General features: G+C 46.2%; 1 long non-coding RNA gene across 1 annotated transcript; it reads right to left on the bottom strand.

Annotated features, from left to right (window-relative positions):
• Positions 1-17,572: 17,572 nt before the first annotated feature.
• LOC134388874 (uncharacterized) lies at positions 17,573-23,466 on the bottom strand. The gene is made up of 3 exons (XR_010024666.1): positions 23,360-23,466; positions 22,849-23,131; positions 17,573-19,566 (listed from the first exon to the last, which is right to left on the bottom strand). It is a non-coding gene; the product is annotated as an uncharacterized LOC134388874 (long non-coding RNA).
• Positions 23,467-23,684: the final 218 nt, after the last annotated feature.

Raw genomic sequence — 23,684 nt, forward strand, 5'->3', positions numbered from 1 at the left:
TCCCTGTCTCTGGGGTGACTAGACCCTGAGGAGAGAGGCCATGGATGGGAAATGCTGTCCATGCCCTAGGGGGCAGCAGCTGTCCCTACCCGCCCCAGGCATGCACACAGGGATGCTCGTGTGCACCTCTGCTGTGTCCTTCAGAACCGAGAACTAATCCCCAAATCGACAGGCTGCAGTCCTCACCACAGTGAGGTGGCCACAGTTCTGGCTCCTTAGCTGTGGCAGGGGAGAGCTGCCCTGGGGCAGCCTAGGGTCAGCAGGGACTGCCACCTCCAGAGTCTCCACAAGGGAAGGAAGAGCTTTCTTCTCTGTCCAGTGTCAGTCTGTGTTACACCTCTTTTCCTTGTGTAACAGATATGAAGAAAAGAATTACATGATTACTCAAGCACTATGTATGCATTGAGGCCCGGACAGACTGCACTTCAGTAATTTCTCCATTAGGAGGGGCAAAACTGAATGTGGCAGCCCCCTCCAAAGTTAGCCTCGCCCTTTTATTGTAAAGACAAGGAAGTTTTACAAGAAAATTCAGTTGATTTAACCATTACAAAAAGACAAGGATATCGGCAGAATTATGGCTAACAAATGGAAAACTAGTAACATCATTGAAATAAGCAAAGTGACATTCCGTAATGCAATTTGCAAAAGGTTAAGTAGATCCACCAACAAAAGCTTGATCTTAGCAAACACTGTTTTTTCTCTACAGCAATTTCCCCAGTGTTTTTACATATCAATCAAGTAACTTGTCTGTCCTTGAGCCAGCAACCTTGCTGTGTTACAATTCTATATCCACAACAGAGACTTTAGCCTGGGGAAAGTTTCCTGTCTTTTGCAAGGTTAACATTTCTATATGCAATTCCAAAAGGTTAGGCTAAACCTGAAACTACAGGGCTTTGCAAACTGGGCCCTGTGAAATATATTTGCTTTATAAATGTAAGTATACTCCACAAGTCTGGGTTTTCTGCTGTGTGTAGGCAAAGCGAATGCAACTGAGGTGCTTGCTTTTCCTTGAGCCATGGTGTGAACTTGGACCAGACACTTTCCCTCTCTGGGACATAATCCTGTCTGCATAAGGGGCAGGGGTGGGTGACTTGCTGGATTCTGAAGATCTGGGGCTTTTGCCTGGCTTACATCCTTGTCTACTTTTGATAGTCACGGTGCCTCAGTTTCTCATTGGGGAACTACCCCTGTCCCCCAAGTCCTTGTGGTTCAGCGAGGCTGACACCACTTCCTGGATGCAGGGCAGAGGGGACACATGGCCAGACACTGGAGGAGCCATTGGTCCTGGCACACAGCATGCGGTGGGCTCCCATGCACAAGCTGTTGGTCTCCCATGCAGGCCTGGCTGGACAGTCGGGGTCCACCTGTGATGGAGGCCCGTGCTCTCACCAGAGCAGATCCCCACTAACCCCCACCCAGAGTGGAGGGAGCCAGGCAGTGTCTGTGCTTGTGCCACTTGTGCAGTTCCAGCCACACCCCTCAGTGTGCATTTGGGAAACTGCGGCACAGAGAGAGGCAGGGACTAACCCAGGGCACAGGACGTGTGCAGAGTCCAGACGAGAAGGGAGGGTCTGAGCTCTTAGTTCAGGGCCCAGACCCCTCTCATGCGGCTTCTGTGGGAGTGAGCACCTCTAAGACCCTTCCCGTGTGGAGCTGTTTCCTCTTAGCACCGCCGTAGGTACACACACACACACACACACACACACGCACGCGCGCGCGCAGACACAACAGGTGGAGCCCAGGGGGTGGGTGGGAGGAGAAGTGGGCCCCAGGGAGGTGACGGGAACAGAAGATAGGGGCTGGAGGCAGTGCTGCCAGGGGACAGAGCATCTAGTCTCCTTGCACCATGACCAGGGCCCACAGCATGGGAGAGCCAGGGAGAGATGCCAGCATGATCGGCCACATTCTATTGGTTAAAAGTGAGTCTCTAAGTCCAGTCCACACTCAAAAGGAGAGCGTTACACGAGGATGTGTGTACCAGGAGATGGCATCACTGGCAGCCACTGAGCAGGCTGCCCAGCACATAGGCCTAGAGAGGCACGTGGGTCTGAATCCTCATAAAATGGGAAGTCATGGGAAGGTTTATGGGTCATGATGTAGCTGAATTAACTGAATTTCACCCTCTCATGATGCACCCCTTCCTGTATTTCATCTCATTTTGTGCATTACATACATGTGACACCAGCCCACAGGTTTGATAAGCGTCATCTCACAGATGCCTGATGACATTCCTAGGAGGTTGATGCTAAAGTGATTCCCGTTGTCCAGGAGATGAGACTGGGGAGGCCCCGAGAGGAACAGTGGCTTGTCCAGGGTCACATAAGAGATGAGGAGGAGGAGCTGGGTCTAAACCAAGTTCTGTCTAATCCCCGTTCTGGGATCCTGGCTGCACCCAGGCCTTCCAGGGGATCTAGGGAGGTGGTGTTGGTGTAACAAATATGGAGATGTCATGGGGCAGGAGGGTGAGGATTTAGTAGCCAAGAGGGGCATCTGGACTCTTTGTATCAGTAGAGTGGGCTCAGTCAGGTAAGAGGAACCCAGGAAGTGACCTCAATTCCTTGGTGACAGATCACAACAGAACTTGGAACCCTAGTAACCAGGCACCCACATTCTAGAGACAGCCCTGCCCAGCTCACTTGGCTGGAGATGCTCGAGAGAACAAGATGTTCTGCTGTATCCCAACTTCCCAGGGCTGTGGTCTCTGGGAGCCCTGGAGTGACAGCCTTTTCCGACACTGCAGACATTGGCTCAGGCCTCACTCCAGACACCTCTGTCCATTTTCCAGGAGGCACAGAAGGTAATGCAGGTTCACCCAGGCCAGGCCATGGCTGCGAGTCCACCTGGGCAGCCCCACACCCTCCTCCTGAGTGTGGAGGATGGGACGTGAGGGGATGGCCTACCATGGGCAGGAGCAGGTGGGTGGGAGGCTGTCAGCCTGGTGAGCCAGGTCTTGGCTAGCAGGGTAGGAAGGAGAGTGGGGGCCAGCTCTCATATGTCCCATGTTAGTCCTGGGCCTCAGGCTGTCACCTCCTGTCCTCCCAGGGTGGAAGTTGTGACACAAGGGTCTGTGTGGTCTGAGGAACAGAAGGTCATGTGAGGTAGAAACAGGCTGGCAATGGACAGGCAGGGTCTGAGGCTTCCTGCCTCGCTGCCAGCTACTGTCTTTAAAGAGCTCCACACAGGACAGTGGCCAGGAGCTGACCAACTGGGTCCTCTATCCATCTGCCTGCAAGAGGGGTGGGGCCCTCACTACCAACAGGGGACAGCACTGGTTGGAAGTGAATGTGGGTTAGGAGGGGACCCTGCACCTGGGGCCTGAGAAGACCAAAAAGAGCCCTGGGGCCCAGATGTCACCCAAACCACCTCCCTCCCAGGGCTTTGCCGAGGGAGGGACTCATAGTCCTGCTCCCAAAGGAATCCAGTCCCACCTCCTCCCCCAGCCCACCCTCACTGCCCACTTACTGCATGGGCTGAGTAAAAAGTCCGTACATTTGCAGGCATATCAGAAAACAGAGTTTTATCTTATTTCAACTTATGTTAGACTGAGATGATGTCTGCTTCCTGCTCTTTGATCTTGACTTTAACCCCCGCATCCAGGAGTCCATGCGGCAGCTGGCCTGACTGTCCCTCCACGGCTGCTCCAAGTTACACTTCAGCATGGTTACTAGGGCTGTGCTTACCCAGAAAGGACATGGGCTCAGGCTGTTATTTCCATTTCTCTGGGCTGTGAATTTATTGAATTGTGTCCACCAAAGTTTACATATCAGAAGCTTAATGCCCACTGTAACTATTGAGGGTGGGAAATCCTATTATGGTAATTGAAAGGTGGGGCCTTGAACAGGTGATTAGATTGTAGGACGATGGGGTAGTGAATGGATTAATAATGGTGATCAGGGCTGTGGTTCTGAGGGCTTTATAAGAAGAATGCATGAGAGTTTAGTTTCTCTCTGCTCCTCCATTCTCTCCATATGACACCCCGCATTGCTATAGAGTCACCTCACTACATGTGTTCCCTGGACCGTGGACTTCCCAGCCTCAAAAACTGTAAGCAATAAATTTCATTTTCTTACAAATTACTGAGTTCCATATATTTTGTTATAAGCAACAGAAAAGGACTACACAGAAAATTGGTACCAGACAAGTGGAGTTTTGCTTTTAATAAATACTTGAAAATGTGGAAACATCTTTGGAACTGGGTATTGAGGAGATGATGGAAGAATTTGGAGGAACAGGCTAGAAAAAGCCTAGATGCTGGTGAAAGTTTAGAAGATAAGAAAACCAGGAAATATTTGGAACTTTTTAGAGACTCATTAAATGGTGGGGAGCAGAATGCTGATAGAAACGGGGACAGTAAAGACCTGAGTAGATTTCAGATGTAAATGAGAAGGAGCTTTTTTGAAACTGGGGCAAAGATCACCCTTGCTATGAACTGGCAAAGAACTTGGCTGCATTCTGTCCATGCCCTAGGACTTTGTGGAAATTGTTCTAAGCAGCAAAACATTAAGGAAGCTGCACGGCTACTTGTAACAGCCTACTCTGAGTTATGGTGGCAAAGGCATGACATAAAGCCAGAAGCTGAAAGGGAAGCAGAGTGTAAAGATTTGGAAAATGTGCAGCCTGGCCATGTGGTAGAGAAGCAGAGAGCATTTTCAGGAGAAAAATGCAATGGTGCAAGGAAGATTCATACAAAATAACGGGATTATCAAGAGAAGGGGAAAAGGCCATGAAGGCATTGCAGGAGCCTCTGGGGCCAGTCCTTCCATTTCAGGCCCAAAGGACTAGGGAGACATAATAGTCTTGAGGAACAGGCAGGAACGAGGCACCGTCCATGGGCTCGCTGCCCAGGGCCACCTCGAGAAGCTGCTCCCCACACTAGAACACCTGCTGCTTTGGCTGCTCCAGCTGTGGCTAAATTGGCCCCAGGTGTGGCTGGACCCACAGCTTTGGAAAATACAAGCACGAAGTCTTGGCAGTATCCACATGGTGTTAGGTCTGCAGGCTCACAGAATGCCAGAGCTGGGAAGGCTTGGGAGCCTCCATCCTGATTTCCAAGGATATATAGAATCTTCCTGGGGGGCCGGGAAGATATATGTCACAGAGGCAAAGTCATCATATAGAGCCTTCACTAGAGCAATGCCAAGGGGAACTATGGGGTCAGAGTTGCAGCAGAGAAACCCCATCAGGGCCATGCCTAGTGGAGCTGTAGGAGCGAGACTACCACAGAGAACCCAGAATTGTGCAGCCACCAGCATGCAATGCCAGCCAGGGAGAGCTGAAGCATGGCCTCAGACCAGGAAAACCACAGGAGCAGAGCTGCCCAAGGACTTGGAGACCCAACCCCCACACCAGCATGCAGAGGAGGTCAAACATGGAGTCAAGGTAGTCATGGAGTCACCAGCTTTGAGATTTGATGCCTGCGCTGCTGGGTTTCAGACTCGCTTACGACCTATTACCCCTTTCCTTTGGCCTATTTCTCCCTTTTTGATTGGGAATATGTACCCTGTGCTTGTCCCAGCATTGGATCTTGGCCGTAGATAACTTGTTTTAATTTCACAGATGGGAACATGGATCTTTTGAGTTTAAATAAGTTAACTTTGGGGATGGAATGAATGTATTCACCTGTGAGAAGGACAAACACTTTGGGGGCCAGGCAGAATGCTGTGGATTGATTGAGTTGTGTCCCCCAAAGTTCATATAGTAGAAGTTTAATTCCCACTGTAACTGTTGAGGCTGAGAAATCCTATTATGGTAATTGAAAAGTGGAGACTTGAAGAGGTGATTAGATTGCAGGACTGTGCCACAGTCAGTGGATTAGTAACGGTGGTCAGGGGCGTGGTTCTGAGGGCTTTAAAAGGAGAGCAGGTGGGAGTCCCTCTCTCTCTGCTCCACCATTTTCTGCCATGTGAGACCCCTGCATTACTGTAAAGCCACCACCAAAGAAAACCCTCACCAGGTGTGTTCCCTGGACAGTGGACTTCCCAGCCTCTGAAACTGTAAGCTATACATTTTATTTTCTTCCAAATTACGCAGTTCCATGTATTTTGTTTTAAGCAACAGAAATAGACTGATATACTCTGCAACTTGCTATCTTAGGGAACACATCCCTATGCTCCCTCCAGGTCGGGAGCTGGGGCCTCACTGGGCTGCACGACATTCCGGAAGGGAGGCCGGTTACCCCAGCCTCTCACTGCTGTGGGACCTTGACATGATTCCTTCCTGTGGCCACTTCAACAGCGCTGTAAGGCATGTCCTATGGGAGCTAATACACTGACCCCTCCCACCCCAGGGTAAGCATGTTTTCTCATCTCTAGAATGGGATGTTTTGCCAGGACTCACAGGGTTAATCCTCTTAATACACACAGGCAGTATCTTTACTTAGATAACAAACCAACCTCCTGTTGCTAATATTTTTTATTATCCCCTTGTGAAATTCTGCTTTTGACACTGAGAACTCTTCTCTGCACCCCTCTAACACAGCTCCTGGTCTTCCATTCTGGTGGGAGAGTCAGACAGGCACCCTAGGCATCAGAAGCAGATAGAGCCCACGGTACAGTAGATGTGACCCCCTCCTGGCCTCTTCTAGATGCAAATGAAGAACCCTAAGCCAACAAAAATGTTAGTGGGGTTCGGGTCACAATGAAGGTGATACCAGAGGAGAGGGTCTGGGAGGGTCTGATGGCTGGCCTCAACCCACTCCATCCTCTTTCCAGGGGCTTGACTCCACCACAGGAAAGAATTCAAGGGCAGAGTCACAGTAGAAAGTAAAAACAGGTTTAATGTAACATATAAGAGATACAGATTTCACAGAGAAGAGCGTGGCCTAGCTCCAGAGACTGAGCAGGGCCTGCACCAAGCCTAACACAAAAGTCAGAAACGCACGTTCACAGACAAAGTGCAGGCTGGCTCTAGCGTGAACAGCAGCCTGCTAAAGGCGAGTTTGATGCAAAAAGTAAGAAGTACACACCTCAGGCAAAGTGGGGGCTGGCCCCAAAGAGAGTGAGCAACAGCCCCGCCTTCTACCAGGATTCAGCTTATACAGATTCATAGCCTAATACATATTCATGATATCTAATGAATATTCAACTAAGGGGGTGGTTCCCAGTTATGTAACATGGTCTCACACATGCTCAGCTGGTCTCTTTTAGAGGATGCTCATTGGTCAAATTCTATCACACGCATGGAGTACATCCGGATGTATTCGGTGCTCTCTAGAGCCTCCGGTGGGAGGTCAATCAAGCAATCAACTCCTTTCTACTGAGCATGCTCTGCCAGTGAGCTGTAGTCTCAATCTCCACGCGCTGGTACTGAAAATAGGTGCTACAGGCCGCAGAGCTCAGGACTCAGAGGCAGAGCTTGAGTCCTAGGGGAGAGGCTTGAGACTTAGAGGAGTGGCCTGAAACCTGACCCCAGGGGGACTGAGTACCTCCTATCTCAGAAGGGCTGCTGTCTCCACCAAACTGTGTGGAGAGTGTGGGGGCCTATGGATAGAGAGCGCTGGCAGAACCCTGGATCGCAAACATCTTGTGATTCCTGCCTCCTTCCTCTGTTCCTGCCTGTCCTCCTTCTGTGGCTGCTGAACTTGCTGGGTGTAACTGGACGTCTGCAGGAGCAGTGGCTGTGAGCTTGCCTATGAGGCTGGGCCTGGGTCAGTGTCCTCTCTGTGGGACCCAAGTATACACGAAGTTTGTCGGATGGGGGTCTAGATGCACAGGGACAGCTGTCCCCTGGCTTGTTCCTGCATGAAGAAGAGAACTGCCCTTCCACTGGGAAAGCAGCCCAAGTGTGGTGGAGAAAGGGACTTGGCCGGCTTAGGTTGAAGGCCATTGCCGGGTGACCCAGTGAATTGCCCATGCTATGGTATATGGAAGGAGGCCCAGGACTCAGGATGTCTGGAGCCCACGCCTGGGCCCACCCACAGTTGGCCCTGGGTCTGGGTGCAGCTGTCGGGTCCAAGGGCTGGGATGCTGCTGCCTGGCGGTGCTGTGGGGGGCAGAGGATGGGGTGGGACAGAGGAGGGGCAGGAGGCGTCAGCATTAAGTATTGCCAGGTGGTCTCCCCTCTGAGTACTAATCAGGCCCGACCCTGCTTAGCTTCCGAGCTCAGCAGAGACGGGCACATTCAGGGCAGTGTGGCCATATACCTCAATGGCCAGCACCACGTTGGGCCTAGGTGAGGGTGGGGTCCCTGAGACCGCTGTGCAGGCCATGCTTCCCATCGCCTGTGCCCAGCCATCCTGTGCGTGGTGCCTGCTGCCAGCCCTCACTGCCCATCCCCACTGGCTGTGGCAAAATGACAGTGGGACAGTCCCACTGCTGGTCCAGGGTGCTAGGAGCCTCTGTCACTACAGGGTCCCTGAGGTCTCCCATCCTGGGACTCTCCAGGCCTACCCTGCCATGCTTCTGAGATCCTACCAGGGTCACCTGGAGTGGTGGGACACGTCGGAGGGTGTGGTTGGCACTTCAGGAAGTGGAGGCAGTCATGGGGCAAGGGCTGGACTCAGTTTGGGACAGGCTGACTTTGATGAGCTCTGGGACATCAGGGCTGAGATGTCACAGAGGAGGTGGACGTGGGGGATGCAGGGTCAGAGCTGCTACCCAGGTGAGACGGGGTGGGGGCGGGATGGAAGGGACGTGAGGCTGTTGAGGAAGTTTGTTAATTGGGGTCATCCAAGTAGAGACTCCTCATGTTGACTTCACAGCCTCCTGGTGTCTGACACAGCACCGGGCTCAGAGAAGCCACTCAGTAAACACATGTTCACTTGACCCCAAATCATCTCTGCTTTCACTTAGAATCATTGGAATAGAAGTTGCTGAGTTCAATAGGCCGGTGACCCAGTCTCAAGTTAATCAGCTAGGTAAAGGATTACAAATAAAAGCAACATACAGACTTGAGAAAACACTCAGAACCCAAACTAAAAGCACACCCTCAGACATGCGGCCACCGTGACCTCCGGACCCTGGCAGTGGCCTTCCTCCCAGCCTGGAGCGTGCTGCCCGCTGCACTGCACTCTCCCCAAACACCTTTGGAAGTTTCTGGAAGGTCCTTCCTGACTTTATTTTTCTCCACGGTACACATCAGCACCTGACTTTGGGTACATTTTAATTTTTTTTGTCCCCCCACCCCCCCGAGACTTTCAGCCCAGGAGAATAGAGCCGTGTGCCCCCCTGGCCCACTGCTGGCCCGGCGGCTAGAGCAGGCCTGGCGCACAGACGGCCCTCAGTGAATGTGCGCCGGGGTAGCGGGCACTGCTGACCACAGCAGAGGGCGCCTCGGTGCTAGTACAGGTTGCTCGTTCACTGTTTATTGAGCCCTTTTCTCATGCCCTCCGCACCCTCGCTTAAGAGTGAGCAGATGACCTAGGCTCCTTTTCTCAATAATCTCAACAAGTCTAATTTTTAAATGTGTGTTAGAGTTCCTTTTCCCCGTAAACTTGCAGGCTCCACAAGGGTGGAGGGCATATAAGAAATGATACGGTCAAGACCAGACATGCCTGGGAAGTCCTAAATATCTGTGTCCTCAAATGGAGAGCTCAGTTCAAGGCCTGACCAAGTCCTAATCTCTGCCTTCATCCTGCAAATGGAATGTGGTTGGTTTCTCCAACTAAGCCTTTAAACTTGTCAGCTTAGCAGAGAACTTATCATTTTCAAACTCATCTTTCTAGCAATGATCAAGTCACATCCCACATGAAATGCACTGTTCCCTGAGATATCAGTTGAACCTGCAGATACTAGCAGGGAAGCAGTCAGCATAGCATATTTCAAAACAAGCTCCATCTTTGTGAGAGAGCAGGGGCTGCGCACATGGGGCAGGAGGAAACAAGAGGCGTCTGAAAGATGTTAGCTCCAGACTTGCTGGGTTGGGAGCACTGATCTTCACGCATTACATGTTCAGAAAACACCCGGAGAGTGCCCTCCTAGACTCCTTTACTGGTTGAAATTAGGCTCGGCTGCCAGAACAGAGTCCCACATGAGAGCAGCAAAGGGAAGTCAGAGTCTCCTGGTGCTTATCTGGGAGCAGACAGCCCAGGGCTGGTTTGGCAGGGCTGCTCCAGGAACCTCCTCTACCTCGTGGCTCTGTCATCCCCAGGAAACTGCCCTCGCCCACCCTGGCCAGGACGGAGTTCCAGGCTCAGAGCTTGCATCCCAGCAGTGGGACAGGAGAGGGGCAGGAAGAAGGGCCTGCCTCTCTCTGTAAGGAAGTAAACTAGAAGTCAGACAAGCCACTTCCCCCCATCCTGGAGGGAGAGCTTAGTCACCATCAGCCTTGCTGCAGAGGAGGCTGGGAGAGTCTGCAGTCTTGAGCGGCCAAGTGCCCAGATAAAAGTCTAAGAGAGAGGTGGACCGTGCTATTGGAGTGGTCTGAGGGTCTCCACTGCATCCCTTTTAATGTTCCTTCCCACCCCCCAACCACCCCCTACCCCGAGTTCATCTTACATGAGAGTCTGTCCAGCAGACAAATCACATTCAGTCATTCATCAACAGGGGACAAGTGGAAGGTCATGGGCCAGTGGATGCTGTCCGTTAGATTTGCTGGCAAGTGGCTGTGGAAATCCATCGCCAGCCCTTTTGCTGTCTGACAGGCAAAGGTGACCAGTCAGGGAACAGGGAGAACAATAGCAGAGTTCAGAATGGGAGAACGAGGGGGTCGGGGCGCTGCACAGCACAGGAGGGGTCAGCGCAGGTGAGACTTGGTGGCCTCCATACTGCAGGGGCGAGAGCCTCTACAACCCAGTAAGATCTCATCAAGACCCCTAGCAAGGATCCTCCATTCCTCATTAGTCAGAACCCCATGGGCATTGCATCTGGATTTGAGGGTTAAATACCATTTTCTGCACATCTAATCAGCAAGGACTCAGGACAGTTGCTGTTGTCCAGGCGCCGTGAGACCAGCGCCCTTAGATGCTTCTCCTGGAAAAACAGCGACGGCACTGTTTCCTTGGAGCAACCTTTGGCAATAGGTAATAATAAACTGTAAATGTTGATAGCCATTGACCTAGTCGTCCTACTTCTGGGAACTTACATGATGAAAATAATCAGAGATGCTGACAAGGATTTATGTACCAAATGTTCACTGCAGCATTATTTATTATGACTGAAAATTGGAAGAAACTTAAATGCCCTATCAATAGGAAAATAGTAAAGAAAATCAGGTGTACTATACAATAAATATCACATCGCTTTAAAAATAATTTTCCAAAGAAATTTTGGTGCCGTGGAAATGATGGAGCTTCCTAATGAGGCACGTGAGACTTAACAGGGCCCGAAGGGGGCTCCTGGTTTTGTTCTTAAACCTGTCTCTGCCCCATCTTCTCTATTTCAGTAAAACCACCGCTGTCCTCCCAGTTCTTCAAGTCAAAAATCTAAATACACCAGGGTCAAGGGTTCAGATCCCTTTACCACCCAGCTGCCAAAAAAAAAAATTCTAGCATGCATTCTTGATTCTTTCCTTTCTCGATTCTTTTCTTGCTCGCTCACTGGACAGCCCCCCCCCACCAGTCCTGCAGAGGCTGCCTCTGCCCCGGGCCGCCCCCTCCTCAAGTGCTCCGTGTCCTGCCTTTCTCTCTCCTCCCCGCCCAACCCCACCCCCTTTCCTCTCCCCACCCCCCACTCCACTCCCTCCCCTCCTCTTCTCACCTCTCCCCTCCCCGATCTACTCTCTCCTCTCCCTAACCTCTCCTTCCCTTCTCCTCCCTGTCCCTGCCAGAGCCCAGTCCACACTAGTCTCCTCTCTCAGGGATGACCATGGTGTCCTCCTGGGTGTGTGTGGGGTGGGGGGCAGCGGAGTCCCGGCTTCCACTCTCCCGCCCGGAGCCCACTGTGCACCCGCAGCGTGGAACAGAACTTGATCACTCACTCCCTGCTGGACCCCTCCTGCAGGTCCCCTGCTCTTTAGAACAAAACCCAAGGCTCTTCCTGTGGAATGGAGCTTGGACTAGTGGGGATACAAGAGCAGCCACCAGCCCAGCAGCCAAGGACTAAAGCTCACAGAAAACAAGAGAAGGTCTCACTAGCAGAATGGTTAGTCACTACAGCTGAGCTGTGGGGTGTTCAGATTTGGACCCAGAGCAAAAGGCACCAGTGGGGAGTTGTCCCAGAAACTAGAGGGGCTGGTGCACTCCCACTTCCAGCCTCATTTTCCACCTCTGTGCTGTGTGCTGTCACACAGGCCTCCTTCTGCCTGGAGTGTCTCCTCCCCATTTCCTGTGGTCACAGCCATTCATGGGCCCTGCTAGAGCCACTTCCTTCCGAAGCTGCCCCGTACCTCCAGTGGCAGGTGAGCATGAGCTGTGTTATGTGTCTTTTGTACCTGTGAGCTGGTGGCTCTGCTCTGTAGATGGTTAGGTCCCTGTCTCCTCTTCAAGGCCTTCACGGTGAGATCTTTATCTGATCCATCTCAGGGAGCCAGGGGAGCTTGGCCTAATGCCTGGCATGTGGGTGTCCCAGAGAGGAAACAGCACATGCAAAGGCACAGAGGTGGGATAGCATCTGTGGCAAACGGGATGATTCAGTGTGTAAAGTGCAACACAATAGAGCAGTCTGGATTATAGCCTGAAGTATAAAATAACCATCCACGAGTCCATACGGATAGAGACAAGTGATTGAATAAATTAATGAGGGAGGGAGAGGAAATAAATCTCCCATATGGAATTCCAAATAAGTTATGTACATATTCCACCCCTAAAGAGGAAGGACATAACTCCCCACTCCTTACGCGTGGGCTGCACATGGTGACTTTCCAAAAAGCACAGTATGGAAGAGGGGAGAGAGTAACCCTGCAGTGTGGACACCTGACAAACAGGACCTCTGCCACATCTTTAGTGATGTCACCCCTCCCATTCCTTATATCGCTAATTTTCTCTCTTTTTCTCCCTGACCAATCCAGCTGGGGATTTATCAATTTTGTTGATTTTTCCCAAAGAACAAGATTTTGATTTATTTTTCTGTTTTTATTTCACTGATTCCCACTTTGATCTTTATTATTCCCCTTCTTCTACTTATTTTGATTTGCTCTTGTTTTTCTGTTTTCTTAAAGTGGAAACTGAGGTCACTGATTAAAACCTTTCTCTTTCATGATGTAGTATTTAATAGCAGAAATTTCCCTCTAGGTACTGCTTTTGTGGCAACACACAAATTCTATGTTGATTTTCTATTTTTATTCACTTCAAATTAATTTCTAATTTCTCTTTAGATTTCTTCTTTGACTGACAGATTATTTAGAAATGAGTTAATTTCCAAATATTTGGAGATTTTCGAGGATCTGTTATTGATTTGTAATTTAATTCCATTGTATCCAGAGAACATACTTTGTATGATGAATATTTGAATTTATTGAGTTTTTTAATGAGCCATAATGTGATCTATCTTCATAAATGTTCCATGTGCACTTGAGAAAAATCTGTATTCTGCTGTCATAGGGTAGAAAGTTCTATAAGTATCAGTCAGATGAAGTTGGTGGATAGTGCTGTCCAAGTCTACTATATTCTTGCTGATTTTCTGCCTACATGTTCTATAAGTTATAGAGAGAGGAGTATTAAAATCTCTGATAATTGTTTATTACTCTATTTTTCTTGCAGTTGTTAGTTTTTGCTTTATGGATTTTGAATCTCTGTTATTAGGTGCAAAAACATTTAGGATTGTTGTCTTCATTAATTCACCACATTATCAGTATAAGATAATCTTTTTTAACCCCTGGAAATATTCTTTGCTCTGAAACAAATCTATTTTCGTATTAATATAGCCACTCCAGCTTTCCTTTGACTAGTGTTAGCACAGTATGGACGCACCTCAACTTACACGAGGGCTATGTCCCAGTAAACTCATCACAAGTTGAAAAATATCATTAAGTTGAAAATGAATTTAAAACACCCAACCTACTGAATGTTATACCTTAGCTTAGCCTACCTTAAACTTGCTTATACCTTAGCTTAGCCTACCTTAAACTTGCTCAGAACACCTATATTAGCTACAGCTGGTCAAAATCATCTAACACAAAGCCTATAATAAATATCTCATGTAACTTATTAAATACTGCACCGAAAGTGAAAAACAGCACTATCATAAAGTTGAAAAATCCATAAGTCAAATGATCATAAGTCAGGAACCATCTGTATATATTTTTCCATCCATTTACTTTTTACCTATTTATATCTATATATTTAAAGTCCATTTCTTATAGCCAGAATAGAGTTGGGTCTTCTATTTTTAATCCAGTCTGACAACCTCTGTCTTCTATTTGGGATGCTTAGACCATTTACGTTTAATGGGATCGCTGATATGCTTAGGTTGAGTCTCTCATCTTGCTATTGTTCTCTATTCATCCCATCGGCTCTTTATTCCCTTTTACCTCTTCTTCTGTCTTCTTTTGGATTAATCAAGTATTTTTTTATTATTATTCCATTTGATCTCTCTTGTTAATTTAATAGCTACAATTTTTTGGTTATTTTAGTGGTTGCTTTAGGGTTTATAGTATACATCTTTAACTGATCACAGTCTACCATCAAGCAATACTTTATCACTTCACATACAGCATAAGAACTATAGATTAGTGTACTTCTCCCTTCCTAGTCTCTATTACGGTCTTCCATTTTACTTTTCTATATTATAAATTCCATATTACTTTATTTTTATTTAAACAATTTTTAAAGAGGTTTAAATAATAACAAATCATATATTTATCCATGTTGTAACTATTGCCAGTGCCCTTCATCCCTTTGTGCAGATCCAGATTGCCATCTTGAATCAGTTTCCTTCTACCTGAAGGATGTCCTATAACTCTTCTTGTAGCGCAGGTCTGTGGGTGATAAGTCTTTTGGTTTCTACAAGTTTAAAAACATCTTTTATTTCTTCTGTTTTTGGTGATATCTAGTTAGTTGGTGGTTAGATCAGTCCCTTGATCTTTCCATTTCAAATATGTCTTCATCTCTAGATTTCTATGTGGTACTTTTCCCAATCAACCCGGTTATTTTCATACTCGTGCTGAGTATAAAACATACTTTATACTGCATTTGGCAACTAATATCTTAGGTCTTTTTAGGCTCTTGCCTATTTTACATTTATGGTTTTTTTTACTGTAAACTTATATTCCTTGAAAGTATCTCTGAGTTCCTCCAAAGACAATTTGTTTTGCTTCCATCCATCACCTGGTAGGTACTAAAAACCTGATAACACTTTAAATTTGCAGTTTGAGAGTTTTTAGACTACCCAGGTGGTTTGACCTCACCAGCTTAGGGCTGCCATGGCCATATACATACTCTCGGGGGATGTTTTTCCTCAGGACAGGCAAACTTCCTGGCTGTTCTAGGGGCTGCAGGGGCTGGGGGGACAGGGGAAGGTGGACAGGTTTGCTCATAGTTCACCCATACACTAAGTCCATCCTATTGTGACCACAGTGTCTCCTCTCAGCCCTCCTGCCTTGTGCAGGCCCTAAGCTTCCTCTGCTGTTCCAGTGGCCCTTCTCCTTCCGGGCTGGGAAAGCAAAATTTAGTTTGACATGTGCAAGTACCTTAAGGGCAAACAGTGGCAACAGGGCCCTAATTACTTCTTTGGGTTTCTACTTTCATTTATTAATTTTATTTTTTTGCCTTTAAGAATTCTTAATTATGTTGCAGCTCACTGATACATTTTTATAAATGGCTTTTGACATGTATTCCAAAATTTTAGTTGTTTTCAGCTGGTCCTTATCGGCCACATTGCTGGAAATGAAATTCTTTCAACCTGTTCTTTAACAGTTTACAGTGTCCACAGATGCCTCCCTGGACCAAAGGCAACAGAGTGACAGCACACACTTGGGAACGAGCTGGGCCTGAGGTCACATCTCAGATCCATCATAAACGAGACCTCAGGAGCTTTACCTCAGTTTCCTAATAGGAGTGGTGTGAGAATTGAGTGAGATAGTACAGGAACAGCACTTTAAAAAGAGACTGGCACTGGGAAGGACAGCAGAAGGACTTCTTTTTATTATTACCTGAAAAAGTTGTGATCATCTGCCTGTGGAATGGCACACATCTTACCCAGTGGTCCGATACCCCTGGTTCCTCCCCAATCCAGCCCACTCTGAGCAGTAACCCATGCCCCATAAACCAACCATGAACTATTCACTGGATAACAGGCCCAGCTGCAGTCACAGATGCCCCAAGTCCACAGCAGAATGCTGGCGGATGCTGCTCTGAGAAACTTCATCTCACAAGCCTGAGTGGACACACGGCCCTTTTACCATAAGAAATCAGAAAACAAGCATAAACAAACATGATTTTATTTTTATTTTTTTGTCTTTTTTGTGACCGGCCGCACCGCGCTCATCCAGTGAGTGCACCGGCCATCCCTATATAGGATCCGAACCCGCGGCAGGAGCACTGCTGCGCTCCCAGCGCCGCGCTCTCCCGAGTGCGCCACGGGGTCAGCCCAACAAACATGATTTTAAATTTTGTATTTTTTATTGTGGACAGTCATCCTTTGCCCCAAGAGCAACCTAAGCCAATAGTTCCAATTATTAAAAATCACAAAAATGTGAAAATGTTCTCCTGCTTTTTGAAAACCGTGTCCCTTTCTCCACATAAAGCAGGGCTATCTGCAAATCCCTGAACCAGCAACATAACCCACAGAGCTAATGTGCATTCATCAAAGTAGTGACTGAGAAAGATAATTCTTAAGAAACAGGGAGTTAGGAATGTTCATTTTCTTAAGAATTTATTCAAGATAAGTGGTCTTTCTGATGCCATAACAAAGCTTAGCCTCAGCTTTAATTTATAAAAATTAGGACATGGAAGATTAAATTCCCGATGCCTTATTGTGAATTCAATAAAATCTAACTAATATATGAGTACAACACACAAAACAAATTTCAGTGGTTCCCACCCTTATTTTAGAAGACCATTTATGGTTAAAAGAACAAAACCAGAAAAAAACCCACAAAGTGTATAAGAATAGTTTCCTTCCCTTTAACAGAGCTGATTTCAGAGTCTTTGATAATTAAAATACTGCAGAATAATTCACAAGATTTTTAAAAATCTGACTTTCTTAAGAAAATCTAGGTACTGCACTAAACTAATAAATGTGGGAAAGGATGTTGGCTTTAAAAAGGAAAACCCTCGAGACTTAAACATCAGACATTTTACAAATAAAGACTGAGAATACAGGCTTGCTAAATAGGATTATGCTCAATTTATAGTTTTTTCAATATGGGATTTGCAGCTGGCCGATTAACTCACTTGGTTAGGGTGCAGTGCTGTTAACACCAAGGTCAAGGATTTGGATCCCATACTGGCCAGCCACCAAAAAAAAGAAAAAGAAAAAGAAAAAGAAAATAATGGGATTCAAGTTTCCTGACACTAGATACAATGTCACATATTTTATTTATATAGCACCTCCCCAGAAGAAAAACCAGTATTACTTTCTTCAGTACTTGGCATATGATTAAGGCCCAGGGATTGACAGAATGGTAAAGCTGGAACATACCTTAGATGACATGATTTGGATTCAGAGATGGTCAACTCTTTTTTTGCTTGAACCTCATTTCAGAATGAAATACTTTTCAGAACTCCAAAACTTAAAACAGATTATAATTTGTTCCATAGAGTACTGCTTTGTTTTTAAATGATATTGTAACTTCAAGTGCACTAACATGGTTTGGGGGAGCAGAACAAGAAAAATAAGTAGTTTGTTTTCAAGAAGCATATTTTGAAGCTCTGATCATTTTCCTTCCATTAAAAACAAGTACTTGGCAATAAAATTTCCCTATCAGCAAGGATAATTATACCATTAAGATAATATTACTACACATTGAGCCCAAGCAAGAACAAAAAGGGGAAATGTGTGTTACATGCCCTGCAATGTGCAGCAGTAACACTGCCCCTAAACGTCATAGTGTACCAACAGCAAGACATAAAAGGAAAACTGCACCCTGCCGCTGTGCTACAGGACACAGATCTTCTCTGCAAGCACAAAACCAGTGCCCATGCACAAACGAGCTTTGCCACCACTGTCCTTGGCTGAGCGCAGCAACAGGTTGCTATGAAATTATGAGGCTTATTAATTCTGTTCCAAAAAAAGAAAGAAAACACACACTTATATCCATCACATAACCACTTTCAGTATTAAAAACAAGGAGCAAGCCAGAGCCCTGCAGTTCAGATCTGCGTGGGTCAGCCTTACTGAAGCCTGCACAGCTGATCAAGGCCTCTGAGCAAAGCAGGACACCTCACCACCGCCCTGCCCCCCCAGCTCTCTGCTCCACAGCGCTGGGCTCTGCGGATCTGCTACGGGGCTCAAGTGCTGCTTTTGGCTGATGCTCCTGAATCTGGTAATTAGCAATGTATGAGGTCATCGCTGATTCTTCTGCACCTTAAAACACACCAGATAAGGTCACTTGAATACTGTAAACAAGTCCAGTGAATCCCTGAAACTACCCCCATTCGCCTCTGAGACATAGAGGAAGCAGGTCGATTGTTAAGGAAGATGGAGGAAGGTTGTGCAAAGCTGTATTCACACTAAAATCATTTAAGTTGCTTTCAGCTCCTTGTGCTAAAGTTCTGTAAACATTAATTTTCTTTCATACTTTTCCTGGAAACACATAATACTGTCAGATTCAATCCACTGAATCCATAGTTTCATCACTTGCTCCGATAAGAAAATTTCAACTTAACATATAAAACCAAAAGCACAGCTTATGTGTGAGTAACGAGTGGCCTCTGAGAGAAGAGCACATCTGTACAATCTCTGAAGGACACAGAAGAGGAACCAAATGAGGACAGAATCATTCAAGCCTGTCTTTGTAAACCCAGTAAAGTCCAGAGTGTACCTTGTCAGGGATGTCTGTGTAGCCAAAAGCCTTGGAAGACAGAAACAGCGCCTCTTCTGGGGCAAACGTGGGCTTATTTACTGCCCGGTAAAAAGCGTCTCCCTGCCTCTCTCTGGGTGGAGGTCAGCAGGCTTACAGCCCCTTATAGATGATTTGTGTTCCTTAAGCTCCAGGTTCCTCTTCCGTAACACAACCCACTGCATGTGGGGCCATCACCTGGCCCACTTTGTGTCACCCCGTGGGAACCGGGACTTGGCGAACTGGTGCACATGCTGACTCTGGCTACTGCAACTGCTGTGAGGAATTAACTCCTTTGTCTCTGACGCAGGACTCGTGGGTGTCTCTGGCACACAGGGGACTGCGGTAGGCTAACCTGTTAGCCTGAAAGGAGGGTAAAATGTGACTTTTCACAGTCCTGGCAAGCCCTTATAATGACTAGGAGTCTTAGGAATACACAGCTATTCAGGACCCAATGTGTAGATGATACTTACAGAAGACTTGGTGCTACTGACGCTTTACTTACTTATTCTCTCTGTCCTCTTCTGTACCCACTATCAGTAGGAGAGGCGCTGAACTCTCACAGACCTAGGGCTCGGGGAAGCAACCGGGAGCAGCTGTCGACCAAACACGTCCGATGAGGGGCAGGTAGACGGGCACGTTTCCTAAACGGACCTCTGGCCTCTCCATGCTCCAGAACAGAGCACTACACCACCACCAGCACAAGTCCTGCTGATTTCACTCGCCACAATCACGTGATGGGCCTAAGACACTCTTCAAAAAGAAGCAAGGCACACGGCAGTTATGATTAGATTAACACATTTGGTGAATGTCAAACTCTGAACTAAATTTCATGTTCTAATCGATTACAAGTGACAACAAATTTAACCTGACATTTAATGGTATGCCTGATTATTACCCAGAAATAATGAATATGTGGTTCATGTAAATAACCATAATTGGTGTTATTGTAAAATATTATAGCCAAGACTGTGTGAGGTAAGCTGGAGAGAAGGAAGGGGAGAAACCAGGAGAAGTTAGCTGCTCTCAAGAAATCTGATCTACATAAAACCGACGAAGACTGAGGAAGACGGCTTGCAGGCCTAGGTTATCCCAAACTATGGTTTTCAGTGAAGTCAGGGGAGCTAAAGCAGCCTCCTTAATATTTTTTACATGTATATGTATACAATACGCCCTGACCTTAGGGATGAATCACCACTCAATCCTTCATTACTCCCCTTTAATTAACAATTAGATTTCAAAATCATTGTATCATTACATGATATATTCCTCATACTTGTATGATGCCAAGCCAAAGAAAATCATATTTCAATGGCTTCTTTTCTTCAAAGAACCAAGATGTTCTTTTGTACTTCTTAGAATCTGGGTTAAAGGATAAATTCATCAAATCAAAGGAAACAACATAAAAAATGGAAAGAGAGATAAATATTTCATTCATACATATACCACGTACACTGTGGAAAAGAGTGTTATATTTAAAAAGTCAGAATTTTTTCAAATTTTATGGACAGTAAAAATGATTTTGTTCTTACATTCCCTTTTACTTACCACACCAAACTTCCTTTAATAGGCATTTCTAGCATTGAGGGATAATAACACCAGATGTTTTAAATTTATATTTTTCATAGGTCAAAGTCCAGTGGTCCTTAGGAGGTCAACTCTAATCTATGTATAGATGAGGAAGCCTTTATAAGATGCAACTTACAGCTGAAGAGAAATAGATACACAGCAATATCCTTCCCCTCTGAAGCTTAACTGGTTACCTCTTGAGTTAGCAGTTTTAATGACAAGGAAAAGTCACACCTTTTCTGAACAAGGACGATAGAGGCAATTCAAGCATTTAAACTTCAATTGCTACAAGATTACTAATTTGTTGAAAACTGAGTGAGCAAAATACTAAGTTTCATTATTTTTCTACCAAAATACAGCACAGCCTTAAAATCCAGTTTCTTCATAAGTGTTTTTATCCAGTAATAAAATAAAATCTCCTTCAGATCAAATAATTCCCACAAAAGAAATGTCAAAAACATAATATATTCTCTAACTAAAAGAAAGCAAGGCAAAATGAGCAGTTGGATATCAGTGTAATAAATTACTTACTAGGACCTTACTGCAGCATTATTTATAATAGTAAACTAGAAATAATCTAAATTTCTATCAAAGAAGGAATAGTTAAACACAGCATGGTATACCCACTCTTTGCAATACCTTTAAGACATTAAAAATAGTAAGTTGGGGGGCTGGCCCATGGCTTACTTGGGAGAGTGTGGTGCTGACAACACCAACTCAAGGATTAAGATCCCCTTATGGGTGATCTTTAAAAAAAAAAAAAAAAGAGTAAGTTGGAAAGGAATTAAAGAAGACATAAAAAGATGGAAAGACATACCATGTTCATGGATTGGAAGAATTGATGTTGTGAAAATGTCCATACTACCCAAAGAGATCTACAGATTCAATGCAATCCCCATCAAAATACCAATGACGTTCATCACAGAAATAGAAAAAAACAATCCTAACACTCATATGGAACAACAAAAGACCCCAAATGGCCAAAGCAAAAAAAAAAAAAAAAAAAAAGAAAGCTGGAGGCATTACACCAGCTGACCTCAAATTATACTACAAAGCTATAGTAACCAAAACAACATTGTACTGGCATAAAAACAGACACTCGGACCAATGGAACAGAATAGAGAACCCAGAAATGAATCCACACACTTACAGCCAACTGATATTCAACAAAGGCACCAAGAACACACATTGGGGAAAGGACAGCCTCTTCAATAAGTGGTGCTGGGTAAACTGGATATTCATATGTAGAAGAATGAAATTAGACCCGTACCTCTTGCCATATACCCAAATCAACTCAAAATGGATTAAAGACTTAAATATAAGAATTGAAACTATAAAACTCCTTTAAAAAAAAACACAGGAGAAACATTTCAGGAAGTAGGACTGGGCAAAGACTTTATGAATAAGTCTCCCAAAGCACAGGCAACAAAAGAAAAAATAAACAAATCGGATTTTATCAAATTAAAAAGCTTCTGAACAGCAAAGGAAACTATCAACAGAATGAAAAGACAACATACAGAATGGGAGAAAATATTTGCAAACTATGCATCTGATAAGGGATTAATGTCCAGAATATAGAAAAAGAGAAAATGAGTATTCTTCCTGTTTGGTAGAAGGGGAACAGTATTATCTTGTTATTTGTACTGTATGTTAACGCATAGCACAAACCTGTAAGAGAAAGCCCAGAGGAGAAATTAAGACAAAGAAATTGCACCTGCAAAAAAGTTCAGGGATCGTTTTTACATAACAAATCTTGAAGTGAGTAATGGTCACTGTCTACTTACTGCTTCAGCTCACTCAGTAAAGCTAAACCCTGCCAAGAGTAAGGTGGAGGACATGGAAGGCCAATGGAACCAGCCAGTTCACTCTCCCACCAAGGCCTATTTGTGCAAGTTTCCTATCATCAGGTAGAAAACGGACTCAGAATGGAATGTGTACCCTTGGGGATGCTGGCACGGAAACACAAAGTAGAATGTGAGGTCAGCATATGCACTTTAGAGGTAGAGTTCTAGGTTAGGATTCAAAATGTGCCAGGAACTCTTAAAACTCTTCAGTTAACTTACCGATTTCAGGAAAAAAGAAACTTGACAAGTTTTTTGATTCTTCATTCAAATATAGAGTACAGGAAAAGACAATGAGCAGAAAAAAATGAATGGAAAGGTCTTGCTTGCATTCTACTTTTTGCAAACGAGTAATATATTTTATATGCTGTTTCTTTCACTACCCTAATGAATTTTTAAGGAAATATAGCACAACTGAATATCAAGGAATCAAAAGACATAAGGAATTTAGGGACATAAATTATTATGAGGCTAACCAGAAGCAGAAACGCTCCAGGGATGTTCCCATTTTCTAAACCATAAAATTCAGCCGCCGCGAGTTAAGGTAAACATCCCTGACTGCTTCGCACACAAAGCAGAGATGTTAAACCTGTTGGGTTTCTACTGGCGCCCAAGGGCCCCCTACCTTGAAAGTCGCTCACCCAAAGCTCGAACCTCGCTGTTCCTAAGGGATCAGGTCACCACTGATGTCTCTGAGACACTGGTCAGTCAGGCCTGAGTTGAGATCAGGCCGATCTGTTTTGATGATTAAGCCATTAATATCTTCAGGTTGATTTTTTTGCAGGCCTCTCGGTTTATGTCAGTCGGTGAAAACAGCCTTCTAGACACCTGCCTGGCAATTGTTCTGTGCACTCAGCAGATCCTGGGGAAACCAATGATTAACTTCTCCGATGCCTCGACTTCCACACCTGTAAAAACGCGCCCCGTGAGGGTGACGTTTTTCACGAAGCAACAGCCAACGTCGCCACCCCGTAAAGCGCTTAAGCTGTGAGAGCTGCGACAGCAAATCTCTTCCCAAAGCGGCGGAACTAGCGCACTTTGGCCGGAGAAAGCAGAGGTCAGCGGGCTAAATGGACAGTTTCTCGGATATCAGACCCCTTCCCACGTGCATCTCAGAAATTCCAGTGGGGACTGACCTGCGCAGGGGACGGTGGCGGAGAGCGGCGAGAGGCACGCCCGGATTTGGAGAAAGACCGAGCTGTCCCTGCCCACTCCCTGCAGGGCCCCTCACATCCGTCCCTGGACTCACTGGACAGGGAAGAAGGGACCAGACTAAAGGCAGAGGCCGGAGGCTCTTTGGACAGCGACCCACAGCGAACCGCCCTGGCCCGCCCTCCTGGCGCCCAGCACCTCCTGGGAGTTGTAGTCTTGCTGCCCCGGAAGCAAAGGGCTGGGAGCAGTTAAGAGACTACAATTCCCAGCGTGCAGAGCGACCAGCCCCGCCTCCCGCCCCATTCCAAT

This window comes from Cynocephalus volans, chromosome 10 (genome assembly GCF_027409185.1).
Source record: "Cynocephalus volans isolate mCynVol1 chromosome 10, mCynVol1.pri, whole genome shotgun sequence".
Taxonomy (NCBI): domain Eukaryota; kingdom Metazoa; phylum Chordata; class Mammalia; order Dermoptera; family Cynocephalidae; genus Cynocephalus; species Cynocephalus volans.